At 51.1% G+C, this 13,919-nt stretch overlaps 1 protein-coding gene across 2 annotated transcripts in view; it reads left to right on the forward strand.

Moving 5' to 3' along the window:
- The window catches only part of LOC122366942 (mucin-5AC-like), a 53,815-nt gene that overhangs the window by 15,554 nt on the left and 24,342 nt on the right, over positions 1–13,919 (forward strand). The window contains exon 2 of one of the 2 annotated variants that reach the window (XM_043339613.1): positions 3,253–3,527. The gene's annotated coding sequence lies outside the window, so the exon portion shown is untranslated. Of the gene's footprint in view, positions 1–3,252; positions 3,528–8,296; positions 8,490–13,919 lie in introns of those variants that run through there. The other variant, XM_043339615.1, reaches the window with a different exon arrangement.

Consider the following 13,919-nt stretch of genomic DNA (forward strand, 5'->3'; position numbering starts at 1 on the left):
GGTCCATTTTACATGGAACAGAGAAAAGAAACAGTCGCTTATGATTAAAGGCATCGCACCGATGGATTTTTTGACATGTATGTATAGGAACGGAAGGTACAAATGGTAAACTTACCCTCGGCCAGTTTCTCACACGTAGGCATTTGCTTCCATTTCAACACGCTTGCTTTCATTTGAACGTCATTTGCCGAATTCAGTATGAGAGCGAGTTGACATCAGCGACTCCACGCATTTTTCTAGTTCCACCCTACCCCGTCCTGCCGTTATGCCCAGCCTAAGTCAGCTCAGGACAAAGGTCAGAATCAGATCCCCGCGCGTCGCCGTCACAGGCCTCCGTCAAGGTCAGGTGCAGGTGACTGGGGGAGGGGAAGACTTTTAAATTCCAGTCCCAAGGCATTGATTGAGGTCCTTACGTAACGACGAAGGGATGTGAAGTGAACTGCGGTCGACTGAGACAAAGACTCGATTCAAGAGCTTCGGCTTTTAAATTGACCGAAGCCACTCAGATGGAAAGGTCAAGTCTAACGAGATTAAGTGCGACTCTGGAGTGGCTGCTCTGTCCGTGGCGGACTGAGCCTCTCTCTCTCTCTCTCTCTCTCTCTCTCTCTCTCTCTCTCTCTCTCTCTCTCTCTCTCTCTCTCTCTCTCTCTCTCTCTCTCTCTCTCTCTCCCTCTCTCTCTCTCTCTCTCTCTCTCTCTCTCTCTCTCTCTCTCTCTCTCTCTCTCTCTCTCTCTCTCTCGCCTATGTCCTGCTAGCTTGTCATTGGTTTGCCGAGTGCCGGCCCATGTATTTTGCTCGCCCGTCACGCCTTATCTTCACCCTCTGAAGCACCCACTGTCTAGCTGTGTCACGATGATCCCTCACTGACCCAGGGACCGGCACGATCTCTCTTAGACCGATCAGAGAACTGGTTGGGGTGGCGCACCGTTCGCCTTGACCCAGAGGGGTCCGGGTCAGTTGTTCTGGGTCACTGGGGCACTGCAGGTGCAGTGGACGGGTCAGTTGATATGACCAGTTCATTGGGTGCGACAAGCCGTGTTGTCTGAGTGGCCTGCTGGGCATTAGGTCTAGTGATCTTAGAGCGATGTGAGTGTCCAAAAGATTATGCGATTGTCTGATTCATCATGACACTCAAATATCGACAAGGCGTATTATGTGATTGGACAGATACGTTACGGATGAAAAGGCGTGGCCTAGGTCAGTAAGTTGTGTAAGATAAGAGTAAAGACGGCCAGGGGTATCGCTTGCTGCGGGTTTAGTGACTGATGATGATTGATGTAACGATTATTATCGTTGAGTGATGAAGATGATGGTAATCGTTAGCCACTATGCAGTGGCTGTTATCTGTTTGGTATGTTATTGTCGCGCTTCATTGGGTTTCTGTGTCAGCCGTATCTCGGCCTTCTCGGGGATATTTGACCGATTACAAGGTATTATTATTATGTAATGAGTATTATCCACCGTGTAATATACTATATCCCCTGTTGTACCCTTCATGCTTCACTGGATTACCATTGGGGTTCGATGAGAAAGATAAGATAAAAGATATGTGTTTCTTGTTCGAGCTTCCTTCCTCTACGCTTAACTAATCCATGATAATGCTGTTTTCGCTGGAGCTGGAAAGTTCCATATGAAATGAAAAGTAAAAAAATCCAGTTCTGGTTGGTGCATTCGTAGATAAAGCAGTGTCAACACCGGAGTGAAATTATTCCGATCTCATCTAGCCGGCAAGTGCATAGTGCGGCATTGTTTGTCAGACTCGGTGTTCTGTTCGTGAATCTTGCCCCAAAAGGAGCAACCTTTTTGCTATTGTTGGGTAGCTCCCACGATCTCTAGGTCTCAACTCCTTCGTCTTCCTCTACGTGTCCTACTAATCATAGGCCGAGCCTGTGTCCTCTGTTTGTCCGAGACCGTGTCTGTGTCCTCTGTGTGTCCGATACCACATCTGTGCCCTCTATATTTCCGACCCTATGTCCTCTGCGTGTCCGTGACCGTGCCCGTGTCCTCTGCGTGTCCGAACGGGGACACCCCGTGACGAGATGGTCACACTGCGTGGACGCACCCTACCATTGTCGCACCGCCCTGTCCACAAATACACGGTGCCAGCTGGGAGGTATTGTCGGACCACCCTTGATGCGATGCTTATCGGAGAACACAAGACTGCAAAGTCAGAGAACGCAGAGCTCCCGGTAGGGGTTGCCTAAAGCATAGCAACTGCGGCGCTCAGTTTAAATTTAAGAGTAGCTTTGCATGGGTGGACAAGGCTGCAGTGGTTTGCTAGGATAAACCTCTTTCATTTTTTACGGTTGGTTACGTTGGTGTGGAATCTGGTCCTTCTTTTGCTGTGTATTTTTGGCATGCCATTTTATCGAAAAATCGAGCGTGAAAGCGTAGAAACAGGCGATGAAACCCAGTTTTGATGTTGAGGCTCGTTTGCATATGCGTGAAAACGAAAGTGAGATGTATTCACATTCATAAACTATCTCGCTGCTCTTACCTCCATTGTCTGCGAAGCTAGCAACCACGCCGGCTGCCCAACGCTCTCCCCCACTAACTACCTTGTCGTTGGGCTTGTCTCCAAGTCATGCGCCCTCTAGAACGGTCCACCGACTCACCTAACCTCACACATATATCAATCCGAGCCTGACCTTGGTTTCAGCGTCACCAAACGTCGGGCAGCCTGGAGAGGAATGCTAGTGAGGAAAACTGGACACCCAACGCGGGCAGCGCAGGCAATTTCCCGCTCCGAAAGTCATGCACAGACGAAAACCGGCCGGTCGGTCGCGGGCTGGGCCGCCGCCGCTGCTAGGGCATGCTGCACTGGTGGCCCTCGAGCTGCCTGGTTTTATGCTGTCGTTGCAGGTGTTTGGGTCGCAAGCTGTGCGTGGCAGGTTGGGACTGAGCTGTTACGCTTCATAACGACTGAGTGTGGCGAAAAGTGATCGAATTTAAGTACCTGCCGGGCTAAAAAAAAAACACTTTTGTCTTAGGGCATGTGTCGCTTGCTACGAGAAATAAATACGGGCGCATGGTTTCAGTTTCATGCATGCTCACTGATATATAACACGCAGAGAGCAATAATGGCGCTTTGGCTCAGTCACCTTTATATTTCAGAGTAACAAGCTCCCTGCGATCTTTATGAGTGACATTGAATATATCATGTGGAAACCACATCCTCGTAGCTATCTTTACGGCTGGGAACGATGCCTAGAAAGTACCCGTCTTCCAACCAGTTGCTCTCCATTGTTTCAGACGCCGGACTGGAGACAAACGGTCTCCATTCGTGATTTATCCGAATGTCCTGACAAATTTCTGCACTGCCACGTCTTTGAACGTCACGTCTCATCTCTGAACTAGACGTCTTTCCGCATCTCTGAAGCGAAGCCTCTGAAAGACTTCCTGATCGCCAAGTCTGATGTGACGTCTGCTCATACGTCCGCACCGCTCATGTGACGTCTTTGGAGCTACCACACTGAATCTCGGCGGTCTGCTTTCACCGTCAACCTCTTCTAACGACGCACGCACAGGTGAGTCGGTGATTTTGACTCCATTTTTTTTTTAATATTTACCGCATGCATGTCTTATGATAAACATTTATTCCAGAGCCCTATTACCCGGCGGATGATTGCTTTTGCCTGTTCTCTCCAATGTCAACTCAATGACAGCCTCCTTGAGTTCATCCTGCAGTTTCAGGTAGCAGCAACCGTCAAAACATTTTCTATAAAGCGTTTTGTCTACTATTGAAAGTTATTCTTTCTGGGGTAGGCCCGTCGCATTCCCTCGCCGCCGCGCTGGCTGGTCTGTCGTTGCTGACCTCGCGGGACGTGACGGGAGCCATGGTAACGGCTCCGCGGCGCCGACCCGTCACGGTGACGCCGTCACACGGACCGTCACGCCGCCGTGACGCGGTGGGCGGCGTGACGCGGCCTGTGACGCCGCCGGTGTCGGTGATGCGGCCAGGGACAGGCGTCCAGCCAGTCTAGTGTAGTGGTGGTATTCGTTATAGAAGTGGTCGTGTTGTTTTAGAAACGACACAATCTGCCCAAATCTAAATTTGATAGTTGATGCTCCTCATGAATAATATCCGGAATCTAGATAGAATACTTGAAACCCAAAATTGAGCGTTGTTCTTGTTTAGTAGGGATTGCGACGACATGACATCTAAGTTGTGGCCTAAGGGACTGTAATGCCAGGCAAATAATCTCATTTTGCCATTCATCAATGTCATGTTTTGTGCTGAATGCTCTTTTCTCCGGTGATATTAACCCGCGCCCCAGTGTCAGTCTGGATTTTCCACGACCTGGTGTGGGGGGTGTTTGAACACCCCCCCCCCTTCTAACTCGGCTCCTGGGCCACGTAGCGACACGCGGTAAGCGGCAATCGAAAGAACGTCAAAAATAAGGACGAAAACACTTCGGTCATTTTTTGGGTCAGGTCAAAGGTCAGGCCACCAGAGGTCACCAAAGGTAAAATGTTGACTATTTCAACATTTTGGAAACTGCCAACGGCTATCTCGGGAACCGAAAGAGCTACAGCGCCGCGGAAAAGCGCATTCGATAGCCCTTTTACAGACCTTTCTGAGCAATGGTCTCAGATTTGACCTCAGGTCAACGGTTTAGCCTCCAGAGGGCAAAAACTCTAAAAATAGCCGTTTTTACGAAAATCGGTTTTTCGGCGATAGCTTTTGACTCAACAGAGCCATGACATTATTTTTGCCAGCATCGTGTTCCTCTCGTCGAGACGCGTCGAATGAACTATAAGTTGACCTTGAAAGGTCAACTTGAAAATTTGACCTCAGGTCAAGGTCATGACCTAACCGGAAAAGATCACGTTGCATATCAGTCGATCCGCAACGTCGAGCCGAACTCAACTAAGGCGTTTTCAGCGCTCTAGCACGCCTCTATCAGAAGTTATCAGCGAAAAACTGTTAGATTCTGTTCGTGACCTGAGATGACCTCGGGGACATAACGAGGGGTCACAGTTGCCATTTTCCGGTTCAGTGTGTCAATTTTACCTGCATCTCGATGTTTGAGAGTGTCTAGAATAGCGTTCGTGCAAAACAGACGCTTTTCAATTTTCTCCCATTGACTTATAATGGAGAGGCCGCAAAATTGACCTGACCTTAGGTCACCGATATCAAAATTCCGAGATATACATTTCATAGATACTGTTACCCTCATCAATCGCTGAAAGTTTCAAAGTGATCGGTCACTCGGTGTAGCTATGGCAGACATTGAAACTTTTTATGAGGTGAGGTCACTTCAAGTGACCTGGTGACCTGACCTTTTTTATAAATTTAGTCCGAATCTTTTGATGGGAAGGATTCACAAGGACAGAGCCACCGCTAAGCGAAGCTTGTTGCGGTGACCCTGCCCTCTACCCTCCGATCGCGCAATTCCAGTTCTATGGCAGAATTTGGAGTCCAAAGTTTAACGTGCGCACATAGCCGCGCACGGCCGGTCCCCTCACTGACTTCACCTGGCTACGACCTGCCACCAACCGCAACCATACCTGTCAGGAGGCCCATAAATGTCAAGCGCCCGTCGCGCTTCGAACCCGGACTGTTGTAACCGGGGACGCGTGCTCTCACCACGCGGAGTCAAACGCTCTACCAACTGAGCTACGGGACCGGCATGACCTTGAATGACCTTGGTCTGAAATTTTCACATGTGTAGAATTGATGTATGATAAGGTGTACCAAAAACGGCGGCGCTCCGCGACGCCGTTTTTGAGATATCTGCGAAAAACCGCAGGGGGGGGGGGTATTCAACCCCCCCACACACACACACTTGGGCGCGGGTTAAAGCCTTTAGAATTGACGTCCAAGCGTTTCCGTCGCATTCCTCGCAGTCTCACGACTGGGCTCGAGTTACAGTTGATGCATATAATTTGGTCTGGACATTGCCCCAGCCTTGTGGTCATTTCACCATCTGACCTTCCTGATCTGCGCGGACCCGACTGTATATGCTCTCTGACCCTGAACATTCGGTATAGCTCGACTTTGTCCAGACCGAGGCTGGGACAAGTGACATAACTATAAACGGTCCTTGATAGAAGCCGGGTCGGCCGGCCAGTCCGGGCTGGGCTGAGATAGAAACATATATTCCGACAGGGCTAGACTTGTAGTTTCGGAAGACGGGGCCCTATATTGCTACTGCTTGGAAGTGTTCTGTATATTTTGCTGGTGACTGGTGAGGAAGGTGTGTCAACAACCTTTGCAAAGCACTAATATTTAGCGCCTGAGACAATATTTGGAATCGAGTATGGCCTGGGATAGGAGGGTTCATTCATGTGCAGCGTTGCGTTGCCCCCTGCAATCTACAAGCAGTTTATATGATCGTTTGGTTTAGCCGCTTGCATGCCAGAACCTAGCCCCACTCTAGCCCCACTGGGAGCATGCGTCATACTCCTGAACAAAACGTTCTCTTCCGGTCAGAGAGCGAGACCTTGGTGAAGCCAGCTCACACATAGATACACTGGAACACCATCAAGCCGGGTGATGAGTGTTAATTCGTGGACGGTCGTACCGCCGGCCGTTATCACTGCCTTAGGTAGCTGGGGTTAACGCGTGAGCCGTGCCAGGTCAAAGGTCAGGGCATGCCTCCCACCCAGGGGTCACCGCTGTGACCTGCGAATGCGACCATAAGTTGCCTTCTGCAATGCGGAGGACGTAGACGTGTTGCGCTTTCAGTTTCGTCCGTTGGGAATTAGATCATAGGGTCTCTGCTAGCAGTTCGCACTTTCGTTGCTTTTCACTCTATTTTTGGTACTGTCCGCTTCAAAATCAGCACGAGCCACGAGGTAAAGATGTAACAATCTAGTACTACGGAGACTTTCGTCTGTCATGCCCACTTGTCTGGTGACTATATCCTTTCTTTCACGCCGCTGTCCGGTACTGCCGCTCCCATCCTCCCCCATCAGCTATTCCTGACTCCGCCGCTGTTTAACCCGCGCCCTGCTGGGGGGGTGTTTGAACACCCCCCCTTGTGGTTTTTCGCGAATATCTCAAAAACGGCGGCGCGGAGCGCCGCCGTTTTTGGTACACCTTATCATACATCAATTCTACACATGTTGTGAAAATTTCAGACCAAGGTCATTCAAGGTCAGGTCACCAGGTCACTTGAAGTGACCTCACCTCATAAAAAGTTTCAATGTCTGTCATGGCTACACCGAGTGACCGATCGCTTTGAAACTTTCAGCGATTGCTAAGAGCAATAGCATGTACAAAATGTATATCTCAGAATTTTGATATCGATGACCTAAGGTCAGGTCAATTTTGCGACCTCCCCATTATAAGTCAATGGGAGAAAATTGAAATGCGCCTCTTTTGGACGAAAGACATTATAAACACTCCCAAACACTGAATTACAAGTGGTTTAGACACACTGAACATGGAAATGGTGTCCGTGACCCCTGTTTATGCCCTGAGGTCATCTTAGGTCACGAATGGTATCTAACAGTTTTTCGCAAATAACTGTTGATAGAGGCATGCTAGAGCGATGAAAACGCCTTAGATGTGTTCAGCTCGACGATACGGATCGACTGATATGCAACATGACCCTTTCCGGTCAGGTCATGACCTTGACCTGAGGTCAAATTTTCAAGTTGACCTTTCAAGGTCAAGTTATAGTTCATTCGATGCGTCTTGACGAGAGGAACACGATGCTGGTAAAAGTAAGCTCGTACAAGGCTTGGGTCAAAAGTTATTGCAGAAAAACTGTTTCCGAAAAAACCGGCTATTTTTGCAGTTTTTGCCCCCTGCAGGCAAAACCGTTGACGTTAGGTCAAATCTGAGAGAATTACTCAGAAAGAGCGTTAATAGGGCTATCGAATGCGCTTTTCCGCGGCGCTGTAGCTCTATTGGTTCCCGAGTTATGCGCTGGCTTCTTGGAAATTGTCGACATTCGACCTGGAAATCGGCGAAATTTTGCCTTCAATGGCCTCTGGTGACCTGACCTTTGACCTGACCAAAAAATTGACCGAAGTGATTTCCTCATTATTTTTGACGCTCTTTCGAACGCCGCCTTCCGCGTATCGCTACGTGGCCCAGGAGCCGAGTTAGAAGGGGGGTGTTCAAACACCCCCCCCCAGCAGGGCGTGGAAATCCAGGACCCCCAGCCGGGCGCGGGTTAAAAGCCACTCGCGTCTCGCCGTGACCTCTCGCTCTCGCTGCCTGCTACCGCCTCTGAGTGACGTCACACACCCCGTGAGTCAGCCGGCGATGGTGACGCCTCTGGCGGCGGCCGGCAGAACTAACCGTCACGGCCGCCGGCGGTGCTAGCGTCGCTGCGGCGACGCAGTCTCCAGTCGACCGCCGAGCGGGTGGGCGCCGCGCGCGAGAGGGCGGAAAGAGCGGTGATCTGTGGGCGCGAGAGGAGAGAGAAAGAGTGGTGGATGAGCACCGGAGTGGATCACGTTGATTGCCAGACGTGGTGATTTGAGCGAACTCCTCAGAAACCACTTCGACTCGGAGTTTGGAGCGCGAACAGGTGGGTGGAACAGTCGCTGACTGGACGGCTCGCGACCGTTGCGCCAAGGTTTCTCCGCCTGGGGACAGGTCAGGCCGTAGCGGGACAGTGCCGGCACCCGGATCTGGGAGCGGGGAATGTCCGCCGCCTCGGAAGCGCAGGTTGAGGTTGTGAAATATGGGCTGCTTGTCGTTCGTGGATGTTTCTAGATAAGTGAGACGGTAGTCAGGGCTCAATACACTTCGATCAACGTCTGTTGAGCATCGTATTAGCATATGTTTCTTGAGCTCGTTGGTCGCTTTCTTAGTCATCGCTTCTATTTGCAACGGGCAGTGGACAGACGTGAGCAGTCTGAGCCCCACTGTTTCCTTCAAAACTACCCTTGGGAAATTCAAACCGTCTCCACCGCCCAACCGTCCTCGCCTACCTCCCTCCCTCTCACCACATTCACTCTCTTAGAACACACCCTTCCCCCTCTCTCCATCCATCCCATGCTGCATGACTGGCCTGTCCCCGGAGCGTCAGCCGTTTTCCCCGTGTAACAAAGGGTAGATCGTGACGTCAGTGGTGCCGAACGCCTCGCCGGTCGGCCTTGGGGAGTAACTGCTGTCTGTTCGAGGTGATCAGGCTGGCTGGGGTGGCTGAAGACCATGCCGGCCTGTTAAATACACTAAAGACGAGAAAGTTTTTGGCTGACGCCCAAGTGCTACACCAATGTCGTCTGCTCGTATGGACATTCGATGACGATGACTTTTCAACAAGCGGAGCAAAAGATTCTCGCTGATATTTGCGCCTCGTTCGCTATGCTTGGTCCAAACGCACACAAATGGGTCTCTCAGTCCCTCTCGGTCCCCTCTAAGGCACTCACAAAGAACCCTGTTACCTGCCGTCTATTCACCCTACCTGCCCGGCTGGACCAGGTAAAAAGACCCTCACCCCGCACCCTCTACCGGCCGGGTCGACCCCATTTCTTTACCCTACCGTCGGAGGGCTTCCAATCCCCACTGTCGTTCCAGAGCGCCCCTCAACTTCAAACCGTCCACAAATTACCCCTCCTCAGGTGTTTCCACGCTCCTCACCATTACTCCCCATCCCCTCCTCTCCCCTCCCCTCCGCTCCCTTCCCTTCCCTTCCCTTCCCTTTCCCCCTCTCCTTCCCCAGCGTTTGGGGACCGGAAGCTCCCTCTGGCCAGATGATACTCGGTCTCCAACGGCCTGTAATGTCGTGACCCAAACGGCTGGGTGAGACGCTCCCCTCACGCTACTCTGAGTTTGTATCAGGATGGTCAACTGTCCTGAAAGGGAGGGGGTGACGGTGTAGAAGGAATGAGGGGTGTGTGGGAATGGCTGTCTTGGAAGGCCCGGTAACGTTTTGCATGGGATAGCAGAAACTAGAAAGGCAAGGAAGACACTACGTGATTATATGAGGTTCCGCTGAAGCTCATACTGCGATCATGTTGGGTTCAAGTGACGCTGTTCTGTAACATTATTGGGTTCAAACACGCTGTTAGTCAGGCGATGATGAATGCCAAAGTGACGCCGTTCAGTGACTGTGCAAGGTTCTAGTAACGTCGTTCAGTGATGATGTGAGATTTAGGTGACGCTGCACTGTGATGACACGCCGCTCTGGTGTCGCTGTGGCTCCCGCTGACGTCACGGACACAAACCGGCTCCGTGGCTGACACGGCACGTCCGGCGACACTGAATGAGACCTCACCGACCGGGTTTTGCCAGTCACATTGACATCCTGTGGCTGTCACACTGTGGCTTTATTCATTGAAAACTAAAGTAAAAGCCCCTATTAACTTCAATAAAAAGTAAAATTCGGCAGTGTTTGAGTGAGACGTTTTGAGGCACAGTGAAGAATGAATCGATGAAATTGATGTGTTGCTGTGTGCACAAAAACTTTGACTATCATTCATGGCATTACAAATATCATAATACATAGGACATTCAAAAGATGCAGCCGCATATTTTATATTCCTCGTTGGGCCAAGCTATGATCTCGCTGGTGCCCGAGTCACCAGTAGTTTCGCGGATTGGACGGCAGCGACTGGACGGTCACCGACCTGGTCCGGCCATTCGCCGTCGCCTCGGGCAATTTACAGCCGTCTGAACCTCCCCATTCTACCAGGATGGCCACCACATGCCTCGGTTACACCGTCACAGACGCTGAGGCGCGTAACGCCCAGCGGTGCCTTGACGCCGCTTCGTGACGGTGTGGCGTCTCGGAGTAACGTTACTGCTGGCGTTACGGCTTGAGTTTGGACTCGCAGGTGGGGCTCCATTCCTGGACAAAGTAAAGGTTGACTTGGCGACACTATTTTATTTGTAGTTTTGTTACTCCATTTATGTATTACATTCCATCTCCCTCTTATGACCTCCATGTCGTTTTTGGCGCATTATGTCTGCCTTAGCTTATGGTGGAGCACTAATGCGTTTCGTGGCTCACTTCGACAACAACCACCGTCCGTGGCGTGGTCCCTGGAGTCAGGCAGGCAGTCGTGCCCGGCGGGGGGTCACTGGCCGGCAAATTGCCGCCTCTGTCGCCGTCCAGACTCACTTCCGGCGCCGGTCGGAGGCAGCTGGGAGCCGCCACCGGCGCCCTCCGGAGGTAGGAGCTATGAGTTTTTGTTGAGTGTGCTGAGTATGCGTGCGAAAGGAACGCTGGTGATTGAGTACCTACGGTGTGCAATTGTTGACAGTGAATACTTTGATAGGACGTGAGCGCGTTTTTAGGCAGTCCGTGTTGTGATATCCAGCTGTCTAGTGGTTTCCGTTAGCGCTGGTTTGAAATGGCCCAGTTTTGGCCAAGTGAGAGCCGTGTGTGGTACCGGCTTGTGAGCGGACAAAATGCTGACGGAATGATAGCTCGTCACAGCTTAGTACAACAATAGAGCCGAGCGGACAGATGAACTGGATAAAAGCCTTTCAGACGGTTTCATCTGTATTGTTCGTATTTGGGGCTAGCTTTTATTCAGATCTGGAGATCCGGTACACATATCCCGATTCACCGTCCAAACCCCAATAAGTCATCTAACCGATGTTGGTGTCCATGCTCTTTCATTTTCACTCATACAGTCATTCGTGTTTTTCTGTAGGAACCGAAGTGCTTATAAGATTTTTTTCTGCAATCTCTCATTCAAACGCTTAACTTTTGTCGTCCAGTTGGCCTGGGTGATTACGGAGCGAGCGAAGCGAGCGTAGTCTTTCCTTAGATTAACGGAAATTTCTGAGTATGAGCGGCCGGCCGTGCGGACGCTTTTGCGAGGCTTATATCTCAGCAACCACTTGACCGATTTACACGCGGTAATTTTTGTAGGATAGCTTCATTCCTTCTACCAAGTATTGGACTATTCCCGATGCATGTGGGTGACCCCTTATGCACGTGCCACGTGCAAAACGAAGAGGTGTCAGTTTTGTAATTGTTGCAATATCTCGGTAACCACTTGGCCGATTGCGCTGAAAGTTGGCATGTAGGTAGGCACCCACTAGGCACTGCATATCCATGTGCCAGAGTTGGGGTGCTGCTGCACGTGCGCACGTGCAGGGGTCGTTTCCAGATCTCGAGAACGGCTGGACCGATGGCGCTCAAATTTGGTACACGGTTAGGGACCAGTTAGTAGGGTGCCGTGCACAAGTCAGTTGGGACCCATTTTGCACGTGCGCACGTGCAGGGTGCCGCTTTCAGATCTTGAGAACGGCTAGGCCGATTGTGCTCAAATTTGGCACATCGCTAGAGACCGGTTAGTAGAGTGCCGTGCACAAGTCAGTTGGAGGTACCCCCTCGAAATTTCGCACGTGCAAGGCCCACCCTCTCGCTCGCTCCGTTAGTCGCCCCAAAAGGCGTTATACTGGTTTAAATGCTTCATTTTTTTATATTCGCTTCGATCTGGAACAGTTGATACCATCTGGGAAGAACCTTCATTCTTAGTGGGCGAAGAGAAACTTGTTACACGATCCGGCCGGGATATGTATCAGCTTCTGTCCAAGACCCTATTTGAAAATCTGTCCATGAGACAAATTCGGGCAAACCCCTGGGAGTGTGATGCTATCTCCCGGAGACTTGGCGTTAAGTTCCGTCACCCTCAGTTGTGCGTCATACTCAGGTAGAGCTGCTTGCAGGTTTATCTCTGCCTGAACAAGGCCAGTTTTACCTGTGCTATTAGGAAATAGATGGATAAGACACAGCATGCAGCACGGTGGTTGTGTCTAGTCACAAAGGATCAAATGTGTGACATTTATTTGACCTTTGAAGTACGTTGACTTTTTGGAAGTCGACTATTGGGCATTGGCACTTGACAGGTCGGCAAGAAGTGATATCTATCAACTATTTCATGAATCAGCTGGCTGGAAAATTGGTGTTTTTGTGATTTTCCTGGTTAAGGGTGAACAAACAATAGGTACGCGTGAATGAGAGCTTAGCAACAAAGCCGTTGTTTTATAACAAATCTAGAATGCCAAAATGCCGTAGCATCGTATTATTGGTTCCTTTGCCAATATTTGGCTATGCTGCTGATGCTGTATCTGATTGAATGAACGTCGCTGAGCGAGATATGATTGCCGCCCTGCGTGACATCGACACTGCCATTCAGACGCCGGCATTTGGTTACTGCTACGGTACGTGACTACATACTATTGCTTTATCAAATGATGTTCCCATTTCGCCACCTTATTCGTCCGATCCTCATATAACGTCACCACCGCCGCCATCGCCCACCTCCCACCGTCGCCGTCCACCGCCCACCACCCACCGTCCTGCACCCACCAACCCACCAGCCACCGCCCTGCACCCACCAGCCACCGCCCTGCATCCACCAGCCACCGCCACTGGGTGTGTGTCACCCATTCAGCCGGGCGCGGAAAGTGAAATTCGGGCCGGCCGCCGACCCACGTGGACTGTAGAGCGGCGCCTCTCCCACGCAGCCGGGCTCCTGGACGGCAGCGAAGACCACACTGGGAACGATGGAAGCCCACAGGGCGCAGTAACCATGGTGTAGTGACCGTGAATGAGGGTCACAGGGGCTGGACGACGGCTGCTTTGGTGAGGCTGCGTTCGGAACGCGGCCAAGTTCGCTTTCTGTCCCAGTTTTTTTTTTCTGTCGTGCCTGACGTCTACGATTTGTTGGCAAACGCTTCCATCGAGCATTCCTTTGCTTGTGCAATGTGCAGGACGAAGACCTAAACCGGCGTCTCATGTTTCATCGGCTGTTTCGATAAAACCGCCTCCTTGTTCTGTTATATAATAACATTTCCAGTGCGAGTCGTATTAAGCCAGAGCCGAGGCCAAAAGAACCATCACATGCGATCACAGACTCGCCTGCCCAAGAATCCCAACCGACTCTCTCACGGCCAGACACCTGTTCCCTCCCTCCCCTCCCTCCCCACTCCATGCCAGACGGGCTGTGCCTGTCTCCTTTTTGTAGCTCCCTACCGTCCGGCCACGGTCGTG

The sequence above is a fragment of the Amphibalanus amphitrite genome, unplaced genomic scaffold (genome assembly GCF_019059575.1).
Source record: "Amphibalanus amphitrite isolate SeventyFive unplaced genomic scaffold, NRLGWU_Aamphi_draft 000840F_arrow, whole genome shotgun sequence".
Lineage (NCBI taxonomy): Eukaryota > Metazoa > Arthropoda > Thecostraca > Balanomorpha > Balanidae > Amphibalanus > Amphibalanus amphitrite.